This window comes from Belonocnema kinseyi, chromosome 7, assembly GCF_010883055.1.
Source record: "Belonocnema kinseyi isolate 2016_QV_RU_SX_M_011 chromosome 7, B_treatae_v1, whole genome shotgun sequence".
In the NCBI taxonomy this organism is placed as follows: Eukaryota; Metazoa; Arthropoda; class Insecta; order Hymenoptera; family Cynipidae; genus Belonocnema; species Belonocnema kinseyi.
The window spans coordinates 145,726,353-145,733,912 of record NC_046663.1 but is presented as its reverse complement, the minus strand read 5'-3'; positions in this window follow the sequence as shown (position 1 = coordinate 145,733,912).

Below are 7,560 nucleotides of genomic sequence, written 5' to 3'. Positions count from 1 at the left end.
GACTTTTTCTCTCACTCGCGTTAACACACCTACCTTCATCACTCACCAAAATTTTACCACGCTCACTTCTCTTCCCCATTCTTAATAGCCAAAAAAACAACAGTACCACAAAAACAAACCACTCTACTATCGGGACCGGAAACGAAATCCCTATATTATTTTAAGTAATTTTAAGGTAGAACATTAAAAATTAATTTTTTAAAATGAAACAGCATTTTTAGTTTTCTTCGGAATCTTATAAAAATGTTTTATTCTTTTTAAGCCTTTCACAATTCTTACAAAGCTTTTAAATTTTTGGTTTGAAGTCTATAAAAATTTAAAGTTGTTTTAAACTAGGCTGCGGTTATTTGCACCGAAATTTCAGTGGGAGTAGCCGAATTTTGTCATTACACACACTTCGTTAGATTATTTAAAGTAATTTAAAGTTTTAAGTTCATTTAAAATCTTTCCAAAACTTCAAGAAATCTCTTAAAATTACTCAAATCTTTTCAAAAAATGGTAAGTGTTGAATTGTTATTTATATATTAAACCCTTATTCGGCACACTTCCGTGGAGAAATATGTTCGTCACACTTGGACCACCTGCACCCCAACGAAAAAATTTACTATTGTAAATGAACCGCTTAATATTTTGAGTTGCATTTTTTTGTAATCTGTTCAGAGCTTACTTTTCCAAAATATCATGGTTATATGTTTGAAATTTTTTTTAAATATAATGAAAAAATTGAGATTTCAAAAAAGGTATTTATTTTTAGAAATGAAGGTAGGTATTTCGAGAAAAAATGAACTTCATATTCTTTCCAAAATGTGACAAAAATTCATTCTCCAAAGAAAACTTTTACAATGTTTTGATCGAAATATTGTCGAAATCTATCAAAAGCATGTAAAATAATGTACCATCAAAATTTACTATGCATTACCGACACAATCTTCGCAAATCATGTAGATGTGCTGGTCGTTAACAGCGCAAATACAACTACCTCAAAGTTTTCTTATCTTTCGATCATTTAATCTGGAATACAATGCGCATCTTATTTTATATTATATTGTACTCGCTGCAAAACTCTTGCATTTACAATAGCTTGATGAAGAATCCCAAAGAAAATTTTGCATGGCCATCTGTGTGTCCTTCCAGTGACAGTACTGGAATGACAGTTTGTCAAAATTGTCCTCGAGCACGAGACTCCAGAAGGCGTTGATTTAAACTCGCATCCTCCATATCAAAATCCTCGCTTTCGACTTCTTCTTTTTCTGTAATTTCTTCAGAATAATTGCTTTGTTTGTAGTCAGAATCATGCTTACTGCCATCCGAATCGTTCTCCTCATTTTCTGCGAGTAATTCCTCGCGCATAGGGCGCCATCTGATTGATTATTTAATTAATCATAACATACCGTATAAAAAAAAGTAGGAAAATGTTTTGTACGTACCTGATTCTTCAATCTGAAGTCGAAAAGTGGGTGGTCCCACTCGATTTCGACGACTGACAGTCGAAGACTGATGGCCTTAGCACAAGGTTATGTCAAAGAATTTAGTTTTAAATTGTTTAATTTTATAATGTTTGGTATCAATTTATTAATTTCTTATGAACAGTTAAATATTTCTAAATATTAAATCATTTTTATTCTTAATTAAAAAATTTAATATTGAGTAGGTTAAAAATTGAATATTTTAGACTGAAACAATATTACTAATTTATTGAAAGTCTTTGGTTACGAGTATATTATTTTGAAGTTAGTTTTAAGTAAAAATTAGTTTATAAAGTTTCAATCGGACGTTTACATTGTGTTAATGACTAAGACTTTCGAATTTAGGCAGTCTAATTTTTAACGTTAAAATCTGGAAATTCTTACGTTTTTTAGGGATTTAGAATAGTTTTGTAAAATCAATAATTATTCACATTTTAATAAGTAAAGTACAGATTCATTTGTGAAATAATTTCTTTATATTTGAAGTTGATAAAGAAAAAATTTTTGTTATCAAAAATTTTCCACTTCAAACGATTTTATTTCCTAATTGTTTACGTCTTCAACATTGCATTTTAAAATTCTTTAAATAAAAATCTCAAATGGAACACTTTTAAAGTAAAATATTTTCAAATTCCTGTTACCGTAACTTTATTCAGACTTACATATGTATACCACTTCACATAAACGTCTATTGTGAATGTAGATTGAGCATATATGTGACGTGCGTCGAAGAAAGGGGGCTTACTCTAAACAAATCACAATCGAGGTTTTTACACCTTTCGATAGTTCTTGATTTTTTTTTAATGAAACCATCGAAAAAAAACTTCCGAGCCCCTTTTCTTTGGTGCACGTCATATATGGATAAAGTAGAACACAGTCAACGAATTCTTCGACAACTCGAAAATCAGTTATTCGTTTCTGTGCTAGGGAGTTATGGTATTTTAAATCTCTTGCAACCAGGAAGACTTTTTATAAAAAATTAAATGCTTCTCTAGAACTTTGTCCAAATCTGCGGCATAAAAATTCGAGCACTGATGTTCCCACATTGTGTTCTAATAATTCGATGACTTTTTTTCTTTTTCGATGAAGTCTGCAGTTCTTTAATAAAAAATATATGAGATTCCACAAAAAAGCGGCCTATCCTAGAATAGGCGACTAGTCAAGTAAGGTTTCGACAACTTATTTTTTCCCTGTAGACATTTTCCTCAAATTTAATTGGATCCTTGGTTCATAGACCATTCCGGTGGACCGTCTTCTAGCATTGGGTTCTGTAAGAGTTTCTTCTTTCATCTTCAATATCCATCCTGGAACCCACTGCACAAATTCCACTCTTCCTAGTCAGGGTATACTCTAAGCCAAATTTAGAAATACCCGAACTGACAGTGAGAAAATGCCTCGAAAAAAAAGGTATTTGCATAATGTATGCGCTTGTATGGAAACTAATACCAATAATCGTTAATTTTTAGAAATTTTTAAAAAGAATTAATAATTTTGCTTACGAAAACAATATTAAATAAGAAACTGTACAAACAAGCATATACAAATATTATCTTTTGTGAAATATGGTTATGGTTTATTATTTTTAGATTAATTTAGATGCGCTTTAAAAAAATGTAAAACAATATTTTTAGCCAGGCTATACTTAACATACAAAAATTCTTTCATGCGTCTCGTGAAGTTGCAAATAATACCATGAATAATATATATTTAATCATACTGATAAAAACCAACGGTTTATTAATAACAATAATATAAGTTTCCTTCCAATTTTTAATTTTATGTATAATTTTGTAACTTTAATGGAAGCAAAATGTTAGAACTACCCATTTTAACTTTTCGAACTACACATTTCAATTCAGAACTGTCAGACTAGAGTAGTACTGTCGTTTAGGATATATCGTGCTCCTAGTGCTAGAACTTCTCATGATTAGTTAGGGCAGATTACCTGGGGGTAATCTCTGTAACAATGCAATATAGACAGGCTCTCATGGTGGATAATTACATCTAAACAGATAAGACATCGTACATTATTCTTACGTTGCAAGTTCCTAATGCGTCCATAGATTATTAGATCAACAGATAACTTTCTTTGGACAGGCGCTTTAAGGCCTTAAAAATTGGTAAGTTGGAATTACAAATATATTTAGTTGCATATTGTTTACACAGTTTTGACTATATAGCTCGTGTTGTTTTTCTGACAGAGGCGCAAAAGGTTAGAAGGGTTTGGTGTGCTCGGCGATTTTCTTCTTTCGAAATAAATGGAGCAAAGAGTTTGCATTAAATTTTGTGTGAAAAATGGAATCCAGTGCTCTAAAACTTTTGAAATGTTGACAGTTGCATACGGTGAGTCTACTCTGAGTAAGAAAAATGTGTATAAGTGGTACAAGCTGTTCCAAGAAAGCCGAGAGGATGTCGAAGACGAACCTCGCCCTGGACGTCCCAGCACGTCAATAACAGATGAAAACGTTCAAGCAGTGAAAGAAAAGGTGCTGAAAAATCGCCGAATTACCATCAGAGAAGTTGCTGAAGATGTTGGCATATCGGTTGGCTCATGCCATGCTATCTTTTTGGACGTTTTGTGCATGAGACGTGTGCCAGCGAAATTTGTTCCGAAACTGCTTAATTTTGATCAAAAGATCCATCGCATGACCATCACTCAGGAGATGTTGAATGAAGTCAATAATGATCCTGATTTTCTCAAAAGGTTTATAACTGGGGATGAAACCTGGGTATATGGTTATGACGTCGAAACTAAAGCCCAATCGTCTCAGTGGAAGCATCCTGAGTTTCCAAGACCGAAAAAAGCACGTCAAGTTTGGTCAAATGTGAAGGTTTTGCTCACTGTCTTCTTTGATTACCGTGACGTAGTGCATCAGGAATTTTTACCACAAGGTCGTACGGTCAATAAGGAGTATTACCTTCAAGTTATGCGCCGTTTGCGAGAGGCGATACGCAAAAAACGTCCGGAACTTTGGAAAAACAATTCGTGGCTTTTGCATGACGATAATGCACCTGCAAATTCATCGTTGCTTGTGAAAGATTTTCTGACCAAAAACATCACCACAGTCATGCCTCAGCCTCCATATTCACCGGATTTGGCTCCCAGTGACTTTTTTCTTTTTCCAAAACTGAAGAGACCCATGAAAGGACATCGATTTTCAACGATTGAGGAGATAAAAACTGCATCGCTGAAAGAACTCAAGGCTATACCACAAAATGATTATCAGAAGTGCTTCGATGATTGGAAAAAGCGTTGGCACAAGTGTATTATATCTGAGGGGGATTACTTTGAAGGGTACAACATAAATATTGAGGAGTAAGTGAATATTTTTTGAGAAAACCATAAAGTCATCTTAGTTTTTGAACACACCTCGTATATGTTCTTTGGTAGTTTTCCTTAATTATATAGTCATATTTAATATAAATGTAGGCTTTTCCTGTACCTTTTTTCAAAACCGATTGGACTACCGGCAATGGATGCATTTGGTAGATATAATATTCGGTTCTGTCTATCATCGGTACGCCCATTACTATTCTCATGGATCCATTATTACAGATTATGAGGACCTTGGCGAGAACGACGAGTTCTTCGGCATTTACTTGTGGTCCAGGAATAGGAAACTCTGTATTTCTCGCATGTTCCTGTATGCTCCTGTATATGGGTTTCCATTGCTCTAGAGTCTTTTCTTATGTTCGTCTCCATTATGACAGGTCAGGAGACCTACGTCGGCATGATTCTTCGTTTTCTCATCATTAAGGTAATTTTTCTTAACGAGTTTACTCAGGTGCTTCATTTCTCCTTGAATTCTTGTCCTTGATCCTTCAGCAATATTGAATTTATACTCGAAATGATAGTTTCGCCTGGCCCAAGTGCAATCATATTCCTTCAATTCTTTGCAATAGCTAGGCAAGTTTTTGAAACATGATTGGTATGCATCCAGTACCTGATATAATTTGTTTACATCTAGGAAGTTCAGTGTTCGCAACGACGCAGTAGTACGTCTCATTTCCGCCACATATTCACAGTAAATCCCAGTGCTCGAATTGAATGCAATGATTTGTACGCGCGTACCATCGACATACTGTTGAGCAGAGGGAAGTGGAAAGAGTGACAACCAGATTCCGAAATACTTCATGGCTCTTATTGAATATCTAAAAATTAATTATATTAAGGACAGAAATAATCACTGATAAAGTTGTACCTGGCATCCTTGCAATCTGGATTTACTACTTGGTTTTTACATACACTTTTTATTGCATGGGCGCACTTCCAAATTCAGCTCTCCTATGCACTTTTGTCATTTCTCTTTCAGATCACTTCTAATGAGTCCTTCATGGTTCTATGATGGGTTGAGGCCCTTCTGCCCCAAAGGGTTGTCCTCTTTGCTGCGTTCGCTGTCAAGTACTGGCACGGGTACATCTATTAAGGTTGGTTTACATGCTGAACATCCAAGTTCTTCCTCTATCACTTCAGTTGTGTCAGGAAGGACGATGGGTGACTCTATCGATTCCTCTTCGAGCCAGTCGATCGGCTCTTCATTGCCCTCGTTCCCTTGATGACTGAGCACATTATTCAATTTCACCTCTAAAGGGGTCAGAGCTTCCTTTAGCTTTTTTAATTCTTTTCTATTTTTGATCAGTTTTTTGTCGTAATTTATCCATTCGTTAGTTTCTTATCTTGGAATCCACTTAGTTGCGCTATCAATCACGAATTTGAAGTCAATGTTTATTCGCAATTTTCGAATTCTTGCTTCTTGGGTTTTACAAGCTACTGTTAAGATATATTTAAAGGATGATCATATTCAAACTATACTCTTATTCTAGCTTTGTAGTCTTCGCTTGTATTATATATGCAAGCTCCATCTATGCATATGTCCACGAACATTAGGTGGGCACTCTTAGTTGGAGGAGTTTCCCTTGGGCTTCATGTGATATTTCAATCTCGAAGCACACTATGCGATTTTCGAAATACTGGTGTATCCGCCTTGATTGTTCGCCTGGAGAGCCTTTTAGCTATTCTGCTATCATTAGGGCCAGCAATTTTGTTCCGACAGAAAGGACATAAGCTCCAATGGAATCAGCCGGATTCAGTTTTGGGTATTTTTTTACCTGGACAGGATCTTTAACCGTTTTGCGCTTTCTCAACCGAGTCGCGCGTTCTTAGCTAGGTACAGGGTGCTCTGATTTATACGGAGGTTGGTTTTCTTCATGGGATCATCTGAATAGTTATTATCGACTAATGGGTCCCCCGATAGTGCTTCCAACACTTTATTTAAATTCCCTTTCTTGTACTTTCAAGTGCACTGATAGTCTTTTAATTTCAGTCTCCATTTTATAAGTCTTGTACTAGGTTTCTCCACATAAGATATTCAGTGTACTGCCTTATGACTGCATACTAAAATTAATTCTCTACCGTAGAGGCAAGGTCGAAAGTTCCCTACTAAGCAGAGTACGGCTAGATATTCTTTTTCTGTCTTATCGTAATTCAGTTGACCCTTACCCATGGTTTTCGAGAAATAAGCTATAGACATGTCCATGTTATCCTTTTCTTGCGTTAGTCCGAAGCACCAGTGGTTAATTTAAAGATATTTTAGAAATTTGGATACTGTAGTATGCAAATACTGTGTAATTTCTGTTTTGTCCACCAGCTGCATCGGAAAAAAGAACAATCTTTTCGTGACGAACATGGTTGAATTCTTGTTCCACTGCATGATTGAGAAAACTGCACACATTATTTGCACCCTTTTTGGCCCCTTTTTGCACCTTTTTGCACCCTTTTTGGCAATCTTTTCGCAGAAAAGATTAAGAATAGTGCACCATAAAATAATAAGTGGTGAAAGTTTAGACGATGGCAGGGGGAGACATGAGAAACATCATGTAAAATTAACAGATCAAATTAAACAATTAATTCAAGAACATTGTTTATCAATGCCACATCAAAAATCACATTATTATTCGAAAAAGAAAAAATTAGAACGCATCGAAACAGCAAAGGAGTACATTAAATTAATAAGAAACTGTCGCGATCCTCCGTTCACTATGGTAGAGTGCTCATAATCTTTTACACGATTATGAAAAGTCATTTAAGCAGACT